Source organism: Hakea prostrata, chromosome 4 (genome assembly GCF_041222555.1).
Source record: "Hakea prostrata isolate BN-2017 chromosome 4, UWA_Hpros_2, whole genome shotgun sequence".
NCBI classification, from domain to species: Eukaryota; Viridiplantae; Streptophyta; class Magnoliopsida; order Proteales; family Proteaceae; genus Hakea; species Hakea prostrata.
This window is the reverse complement of record NC_142603.1, coordinates 13261350-13272203: the sequence shown is the minus strand read 5'-3', so window position 1 is coordinate 13272203 and position 10854 is coordinate 13261350.

The following is a 10854-nucleotide window of genomic DNA, read 5'->3' as shown; positions in this document are numbered from 1 at the left end:
TTAAAATCTCAGGTAAATTATACCATTGTGTAGGTAATTGTGTAAGGTACCTACCCTCCGAAACTCATCAAGATTGGCCTTTGGATGAAGAAGTTATGGGGGCGGTTGGATAGAGACGGTTGGATAATTTATCCTAAGGTTCTCTCCACTAAAGGGCAAAATGGTCTTTTTACCTATTAAATTGCCTTTTTAACTTAAGTCTCACTCACAAACGTTTGTGAGCTCTTTTGAAGGTTGAACATTTGGGAGAGGAGAGAGAAGAGAGGAGCAAGCTTAGGGAAGTGGGTTTTGTGTGTTTCGACGTGCCGAATCACGATTTGGAAGTTTGATCACGTAAGAAGGTAAGGCTGCTTCACCTCACCTAATTTTGGGTAAATTTCTTGATGTATTTGATCGGTAATTTTATTTAAATGTGTTTTTAGTAGGCCTAGGTTGAGGGGTAAGTTTTTCGACTCCGTAGAGAGATTCGTATGGTTGTTGCGCATGTCTATGTTGAACCTCGTGCAAAACCAAGCACTTTCGACCGAGTTGACTGGGTGAGCTGCCCGCCAAGTTAACTGGGTTGATTGGGGCTGAGTTGACCAGCCTTGTTGAATCGGAATTAATACCCAGTTAACCCACTTTTGATCTGTGTTCAAATTGAATCCCGATATGAATCTTATTATCCTATTTATTTGCAAGGTTAACTGAGTCTTGGACATTCGTTAATTTTGTGAATTTGTGGGACTTTACGCATGAAATCTCGATTAACAGGTGAGGACAACATCGCATATATTATGTAATATTATTGTGTGTTTGGACTGTGAATAGTGTAATATTTCATGATAATTGCCGTTACCTTCTATAATCTCGATAATCCTGCGTATCATACTATATTTCTGATTGAATGATTAAATGTGAATCATATGTATTATGTGATTGGTTACTTCACTTGATTGATGCATATGAATGTATGTGACTGTGAAATGGAGTTTACCTATCTTGGTATTCCTAGCTCGGGTTATCAGGGGCTGTGGTATGGGACACTGTCCTCTGATGTCCTCAGCACTTTTCATAGTCGATGTGTTTGTCTAGATGCATTGGTTAAGAATCTCGTGAGTGCTACTACCCTTTCAGCAAGGGTATTGAAGCCGAGTGACCCATGATATCAGTGGATGGGATTTTGTGTGCATCAAACAGACCCACAGTATCATGCAGTGGTATAGTGACATGTGTTAGAACGGGCCTCGTGATCGCCCAACAGACAGCGGTTAGGCGGTGTGAGGGGACATGATGGCATCCACCCTAGCATATGTAGATGATTACAAGGTTAAGGAATGGTAGACCAACAGACTGCGGTTAAGCGGCGTGAGGAACACCATTCCTAGGTGAGAACGATATCGAACCAAAAGGGCGCTTAGGCATGAGGAAAGGTATCAGGATCACATGTAGCACGAGACATAGTGACTTTGCATTGGTCTAAAGTAAATCATTGACACGCGCCAGCTCTCAAACCAATGGTGATGCGAGAGAGAGTTGACCTAATCCCCAGCCATGGTTGATGTGACAGGACCCAACTACTGTGGTGAACCCAACAGACGAGCTTAAGTGCTGTGAGGGAGAGTGATGAGACTGTCCAGAAGAGGCTGGTGTTTATCTTAAAGTGTGTCTACTATATAAACTACATGAGGGTAGGAATTAAATTCATGTTTCCATGTTCATTCTTTTATTTATCGACCGTATATGCGGATATGTGTGTGTACATGATGAATGCATGATGTATGATATGTTAGACTCACTTAGTTCTGTGGAACTCATCCTCTGTGTATATTTCATTTTCTTTAGACTCTCTTGTAGGTTGTGACGACTCATATTAAAAACTAACTCCTCAATCCCTATTTGTTCTTTCCTTTCTCCTCTCTCCTCTTTTTTTTGGATATGAGGTTCATCCTCTCTCCTCTTTTCTTCCTATTTATTATCTTCCTTTTCTGTAAGCGTGGGTTAAGAAAATTTGGGGAAAAATCTACTCCACAATTGGGTACTCTATTTCTTTCTCAATTTATTTATTGTTTCTCTTTTTCTCCCTTTTTTTTTTTATTCTTTTTATTTGATTTTATATTCTATGTTTCTTTATTTCTTCTGTAATTTTTGTTATTTGATTTTATATTGTGAATAAAATGTCTTTAGTTAGTAAGATAACTAATTACCATTGGTTTGCATCTCTTACCTAAAAAAAATTTTGGTTTACATTTCTTACCAAATAAAATTTTTGCTTACATCTAACTTTTTAGGGTTGAAGTCGTGTGTGTATGTGTATATATATATATATATATATTTTATTTATTTATTTATTATTACTTTAATTTTACTTATATTATGTCGGGAAAAAAATATCATTATCAATAATTTACCCTTTTTTCAAATGTATAGGCCCCACAAAATATATATGAGTTTATTTTTTAATATAATAAAATAATTTAGAGGTAGGATCCCAAATGGGTTTTATAAGGGCCCAAATAATGTGTGGTAAAAAAGCATTAGTGCTTCTCCAACAGTAAGGTCATTTGGCTTTTATTTTTCGGACCCGCTCAATATTGCATCCTGAATTCACCCCTGTATGAAAATATAATTAACCCTTCACGATAAATTTAGGGAGTCCGAATCAGCTACCCTTCGAGGAAACACAGAGTGCTCTCTGACGGCTTTACCACTATAAATACAGAGGGACCCAGGAGTTGGGTGATGGGTTTTTTTTTTTTTTTTTTTTTTACCCTTGGACCCACAGGATTTGTGGTGATAAACCCGTCGAAGAGCACAGAGTGCACCCCTAACGGAGTGATGATACGGAATCAAATTTAGGTGTGTGAAAAAAGAATTAACAAAGTAAAAGATGTCACCAGAAATCAGATCCAACAAACCCTAGCTATAATCTAAAGTCATCCTACCCCAACACGAAAACAGGCTGTTGTTCTTACCTAGTTCATTAATAATGGATTGGTCACCAATCACTTTCATTTCTTAATTCTTTGGATCAATAAAATTGACACCTGTGTTGCCAAAATTAGAAAGAAATTGGGAGCAATACCAATTAGCCGCGCACAGGCCATACCTTTTCTGGTAGGTTTCGGGCCTTTCGGCTTTACACTTAGCAAATTGGATTCTACAAAAGATTTGGTCCGATTATCAGATGATTGGTTTGATCATTTCTTAATACATAAGAAAACAAACACAAAATCTGGAATATCTTTCGGGTCAAAATTTCATCAGGCTTCTGGCTCAGAATTCGAGATAATATTCGAATTATCCATTGTTTCTATTTTATAGATCGCTTCATTTTTTTTTTTCTCTATCTCTAGATCGTTAGGTTGTGTTTGTTTGCAAAGGTAGGACGGGCTAAAAAGAGGTAGGAAAAAAAAACATGTGAGTTCCATGTGTAATGAAGTAAGAGAGAAGAAAATAAAAGGATAGGATTTTGTGGAAAAGTGATAGGGGTGGGTTCTACTTTTTATTTTTCCCAACTTTTCCACGAAGTCCCACCAAATATGTGGGGTTTTAAAATAGCATGGGGTGGAAAAGTTGGACTGTCACATCAGCAATTTGTCTCCCACTTTCCCACTCCAAGTAATCAAAAAATCTACCATTTTGGAATTTAAAGAAAAAATAAGAAATCTACACTTTTTTCAAGAAATTTCTCACCCTTTCTTTTTCACCCCACCTTTATTCTAGTAAACAAACGCAAAACTTTTAGCCGTAACTTGCAGGAGAAAGCATTTTCATTGTAAAGGATTCAATCAGTCACAAGTTTTAAAATTGAAGATGTCAAGATTATTTGATTTGACTAGGTTTGGCCCAACTCGATGCAATCCGTACAAACTTAAATACGAGTTTTTAAGGTTACGAATAAATTATGATAGTCAAAATGAGAGCATAAAGGTTAAGATCAAGGTCAACATCAAGCTAGAATGTTCAAGAGGATTAGGGTTTTTAAAAAATAAAACCCAACACGAATCTTACATAATCATAAGTTAACCTTTGGAAGGATTAATAGAACGAGGTGAGTTGAGTCAGTGAGTCAACAACCGAGCGAATGAATAGTGTTATAGAAAAGGTCCAAAAAGCTACAAAGGTGAGTAAGAATTTTAGGGCCCATAAGATAGTAAGAGAGATCCAATTAGATACATCTGGCTTAGTCATAAGAAAACTTTATGACGTGTTGTGACGTGATTCTATCTAATCCAAAAGTCGACACGCGTCCTTCTCTTCGAAGCTTAAGACGACACGTGGAGAGTGATGAAGGTGATGACTAATTGACTACGACTGTTGAGGGTCAAAGGTCTGAAAAAGCATAAAGAGCGGAGGCGACTTTTTGCCTCAACAGAACATATCAAATACCCAAAACTAACAAAAACCCTCCGTACTTCTTCCGGCTTTATATTGAGTGTTTTCAAAGTATCAATTGCCACGCGTTGAACTCATGCAGTCATGCCCACCTCATGTATTTTTATTTTTTTTCTTGTTTAATTTAATTTAATTTAATTTAAGCTTTTTTACATGACCCCACTGACAAAATTATATAAAAGACCAACACTTTAATGTAGGTGGTCAGAATTAAAATCTCCTTAGGGCTAAGGGTAAAAGCGTCTAAAAATATGTAGTTGAGGTGTGCGTAAGTTAGCCCAGATGAACCTCATATCTCCCAAAAAGTTATTCACAATTAAGTAATGGATAAAATGAACTTAATAACCTTACTCCCATTTAATTCATTTAAAATATAAATTATCTAAATGCCCTTTGAATAGTAAAATGACATTATTGCCTTCCCATTTTCACCTGCTTCCACTTTCTTTTTTTGAAAAGGGATGTCAGACACTCCATGCTGATGCAGGAACCAAGAACAAATTAGAAAATTTATGAAAATTTTTGTCGTTTCTCAAAGTAAAAATTAAGTGAGGGTTGAGCTTCAATGAAACAGTTCTAAGAAGGGTATTTATGAAATTTGACACCCTAAAATTAACAAGGATAACTTTCAAAATTTCATTACAATTTCCAAATCTGTTTTAAGAAACAGATTTTATCAAATGCCTAAGGGGCCTGTTTGGTTACATGAATTTAGAAATTTGAAATATTTGGATTCATGAATCTGAGAATTATACCCGTTTGGTTGTAAAAATCTCTAGATTCATGAAATCTAGAGATTCACCTTTTTGCACTAAAAACGTGAATCTGTAGATCTATGGATAAGGGGTGAAATCCAGAGATTTCAAAAAGATTATACATTTGCACATTCGCAAAAATCAAGTCGATCAAATAGTTTTTTAGGATGAATCCACAGATTTCATTCCACAACCAAACATCTAATTTTATAAATTTTAATTCTATGAAATCTATAGATTTGAAATCTCCAGACTCATGTAACCAAACAAGCCCAAGTTATTGTTTCTACTTTCATAAGCAAATTTTATCAAACAACTAAAAAAGTGTTTGCGCTTCTATAAGCACTCAAAATCGTTACTGATGTTTCTCGAAGTAAAAACACTTGGTGAATTATCAAATGGGTTCTTAACTTCTTTTTTTCATAAAAAAAAACTTAGTATTATTTATAGTCCCACGTAAACCGAGAAGTGAGAATTCAAAATAATTAATAGGTGCTTCTTATTAACCTTAAGGACTGAGACTCTAAGAGACTATCCGTTGTTATCATCCTCTTATACATGTGGCCAACGCTAAGTCTTAAGAAAAGCGACGTTACAATTGCAAGCGTATTACACAGGATATTACAAGAGAGGAAATTATAGAAGATATGAACCCCTGCCATTATTAAGTCGACTGCGTCATGCTATTTGGAGATATTTTTCAACAGATATTGACCATCAAATTAAAAAGCCGGTTGGCTTTAATATACCAAGTTACCAACTCCTCCATCTGATGGGTTCACATGGATACCATCATCATTATTTTTTTCATTCATTCATTCATTGATTCATATAGTAAATGGGAAGGGAATATATGAATGAAGGGTTACTGTCAGATTGGAAATTCATATATACGTACCAAACCTCAAGCCTTTCTCCCCACCCAGCTTATTCCCCCACCATAAAGGGAAGTGGCAGTGACATACATGCATGTTGGTTTCAAGAATCTAAGAAGAATCTAAGAGCTATGGGGGTAAATATCGGTTCTTATAACCTACTTTGTCAATGAGAACATGACACGTAAATGATGGTCCTTGGAAGACATGGTGCGTGCACATCATTTGATATATAAATGGAAGTACGTAAGTAAGTGAATGATTTGAAATATTAATTTTAAATGAAACTCTGATGCAAAGGGAGCAGGGAGCGATTTTTATAATGGCTTTCTTTTCTGAAACTCCATGATCTTTGGTCCTTTCAGTTTCTCTCTTCTTCTCTGTTTCTCTCCACTTTCTCTGTGTCTCACTTCAATTGGTAATTAAACCTCATTTGAGCTTGGACTACAACATGGACGAAAAATATCATGAAGAGGACACAACTTATCGCACAGTATATGGTCGACATCGAAACGACTGCTTGTTTTAATTGCACAAGTAATAGAAATAACTTTTAAGAAACCGAAGGATCGAGATCAAAACTTTTGAATTCAATCGTACAGTTCTGTGCATTCAATGCACAGCACTCAAGCAATTTAACACAGAAAGTACTCACAGAGAATAACATCAGTGACCAGCCGAGATTATTCAAGATTCGATAACCATTTTCATTTTAACCTCTCCAGGAAATAATATGGTTGGAGAGAATGGGAGGAAAGAAAATTATTAGATTGTTTTGTCCAGAACCCAAGCACCAATGTGGTGCAGGCGCACCCAGTGCTCATTCAAGCTGACAAGAAGAGATGATTCAACGTGTATGGTAAGCCACCCTTTGGTTGCCATCTGGGCAAGCTCCCACCGCCACCACCACCACCACCATAATCTCTTATTTGAACTTCCTGCTTCTCTCTCTCTGAGAGGCTCGTCTTTGAACAGCATAGATGTGAAAGATGTACGATTAGATAGATTGATTGATCTATTGAACACAAGTCAAACGTACTAACTAGATTTTATTTGGATTGTCATCTCTGACTCCTCCTTCCCTTGTTTCATCTCCCTTCTAGAGAGAAGTGAGAATTATTGATTTGTGCGATATTGGGGTGAAGACTAATTTTTACCACGTGAAACATTTCAAATCTATTTCGGGTCTTAACTATGTCAGGATGTTGTAAGCAATGGGTCAAGCTCAGAATTTTGACTTCTTCTGAAACGATTATCTGTGGGCTCTAAACTGTATGGAGTTCTGTTTTGCTGTTTGGGTTTTTTCTTTTTTCTCTGGTGACAATGTCACTTTGATCTTTTTCCTGCCAAGTAAGGTTTTCACCTATTGCCATATTTATAGTCTCTCAAAAGGTTGATAGAGGTAGAAAACAATAACCAGGTTTGTATTTATTCTTCTTCTCCACTAGTCTTCATGTAAACCACTTAAATCTTGTCTTGTCTGTGCTTTGGCTATGCTCTTTTAATACATGTATCTATCTATCTCTTCTTTACATTCACACAAGATTTGCATGTCATACTCATATATAATATTCCAAGTACAATAGATTTCTCCTACGGAAATGAAAGGCATTTTGCATATTGATTTTTCATCTTTGTTAGATCCATGCAGGGATTGGGGATAAGATTCTGAATAGCTTCTTGGTCCTTAGATTTGGACTCTGAATATGAAGATAATGACAGTTTTTTTTAGCATTTTATGGCTTGTTATGTATATATACTTGGGACTGCAAGTGGTTTTGCTTTATCCTGTAGAGAATATCTCTGGTTTGACAATTTGAGATAGAGAGGCCGGGCTCTATGATCATAATTTTAGCCTTTACAGCTCAAACATTAAATAAGTGAGAAAAAGAAAGAGAGAATAAAGAAAGCTTTGAATCCATTAATCAACTGGTGTGCGGTTGTGAGGCTTTTAAAGGGCCCTATCAGTTTTCAGGTAAAAGTAAAAAGAGGATAAAACCCTAGCTGTCTTCCATATAGGAGATTCCAATTTGCCTATTCATAAAGTTGAACTCTCCCATGCAAGATTTCTTTCATTCAAAAAATTTTCTGCTTCACCATTGAAGAGTAATGTAGATTTCAAATTTTAGAGAACAGGAGGGATGAGTGTTTGCCGTAAGGAAATCAGATTTTTTTTTCTTTATTTTCTCCTTAAAAGATTAACTTACTGAGAATGTCTAAATGGTCTCCTAAAGAAAGGATCAGAATTGAGCCAAACAGTTCTTCATAGACTGTACCCTCCTGGTCAGGATATCAGCTAATGAACTAGTCAGCATTGGAATATAATCAAAACTACATACACCAAAGAAGGAAACTAACTAACTAAGTGCAAAGTATCATCAACATTAAAGAACCATTATATAGAAAAGTTTCTGTAAATTTAGATTAAGGTACAGAGATTAATAGAAAAATCCTTTTGATTGTTTACACGACTTGCATGGGATCTGAGGAATCTAGTTATGTGCGAAGTATCTCAATTTCCAATTGTTTCTTTAATTGGTGGCCTTGAATCTTCATGAGTTTATCATTGACTGTTTATCATGTACATGAAGAATTATTGATTTTTAGCAGACTTAGTCAACGGAAAGAAAGAACTTGTGTAATGCTTTTGTACAAATTTGAGATAATGCAAACCGAAAAAGAAGAATGTGCATGTAACCTTTGTGCAGATTCTTTATATGCTTCTTTCTCAGCTATTAAAGGATGGAATCTTTATTGACATTCTTTTTCTTATTCTATCTAAATTGTCCAGATGAAGTGTAGTATATGAATAATGTTATTCTCCAGTGTTCATCAATAAAAAGTACTATCCTTGTCAGATAAATGCTTTCCTTCTTCAATAGAAGAAAAAATAAATTGTTTGCTATCTCTTCCTCAAAAGAATACATGCAATATCAGTGAACCATAGAATGGAAGTTCTAATGGACCTTTAGAGAATACATTTTTTAAATAAATCTACATATTTTATTGACCAGAATACCTAGCTTTCATTATTTTCTTGTTTACCCTCACAAATGGAAATACATGAGATGCCCTTGAATGGACATTAGAGAATCCACTATTGTAGTGAGTGAGATCCTCAAGGATGGACATTCTAGGGTTTGCTTTGGTTGCTACATTCGAGCCCTCATAGGTAGTTAAAAAGCATGGCACATAGGTAGGTCAATTCATTATTAATCAAAATGCATTTTATATCTTCATTAATGCATGGAGGTGGCAAAACTTAGAATATATTACGAGAATACTTATCGAATATAGTTTCTACCAAAATAAACGAAAATATCAAGCAAATCAATTGGAGTCGTTATCTAGTAACAGAAACTCCTGTAGTTCTACTCATCATTTTCATAGTATGTGTGGTTCACCTTCAAAGCAAAGAATATTTCTCACATTCCCTACCACAGAAAATGCACTTCCAAATTAAGTTGCCATGCAATGTTGGTTTCTCATTTGACAAATTTAATTAGAGCCATGAATGATGGTCCAATTGATATGAGCTTAAAATTAGGTAGAGATGGAAGTGTTTCTTTAGATGAAATCCAAACTAACTTTGGTTTGATATAAATGGAAGCTTAAGTGATGAATAAAATAATTAATTTTTTAATGCCAAATACACCTTTATAAGCCAAAAATATATGAAAATTATTTGGAACTATTACCATATCAATTATTGGGAAGGCTTTTGCTTTCCTATACAAACCTAACATCTATGACATGTCTAACTAGAAGTGGCTCAAATTCTTTAGGCGGCAAAGGAGTTGGTGTTTGCATTTTATTGCTACCCAGTAGACTTCATCATATACCATTTGAAGATTTAGATATTAGTTATAAAATCAAAATTTTCAAAAAGCATACCAAAGAAGCAAAGATAGCTAAATATCCCAACAAATTATATTAAATATCCAATGAAATTTCACTTATAACTAGGAAAGAGATGATGAAACAGGAGAAAAGTGTCTCATAGCACAAGGTGTAGATAATAGAGTTTTAAGGGCCACACCCTACTAGCCCCAACTTATTCAGACAATGCCATATCCATCAAATAATTAAATTGGCAAATCAACCTTCCAGATGTTGACCTAATCAAGTATGTTGTTCTTCAAGAGAAAATGAGCTCAGATCTTAGACCAACGTAATACTTCATGAAAACATCAAATATATAAGGGAAAATTATGTGATTAACTGCTTTTAGGTTTCTTTTTGTAAAAATAGCCACTCAATGTTTCACTTTACAAAACTAGCTAAAAAATGGCAGCGGCCCCCCCTGGTTACACTCCGGTCATTGCTATGCAAAGTGCACATGAAGTATCCGGCCCATGCCCAACCGTAATTGGTGGTCTCCGGGGGGGGGGCCCCAAGCACCACGGCAGGACGGAGGCGCTCACACGGCCGTGAGAAGCAACGGGGGCCGACCCAACAGGCCGACGAGACACAGACCAAGCGCGATATTCAAAGCGGGACGACCGAACATGGTTAAGCCAAGGAAGACGGGGGGCGAAGAGGACCGCCCACAACAACCGGATTGATGGGTAAACATCGGCGTTGTGCCCATCGCTTGGATAGAGAGGAAAACGCATTCGGGAAGCGAGACCACACGAACCGACAAGAACGAGGGAGACCGGGACGAAACCACATAGATAATGATCGCAACGGCGCACGGGAAGACAAGGGCAAAAGGATCAGACCACAGCCTAACGCCCACCGAAGGGCCCAAGGCGGCCGCAGGGGAACAGGAGGAAGGGACTTGCGAGAAATGAGATGGGGGACCGGCGGAGATGCCGGAAACAAAGTCGCATGGAGCTCACGGC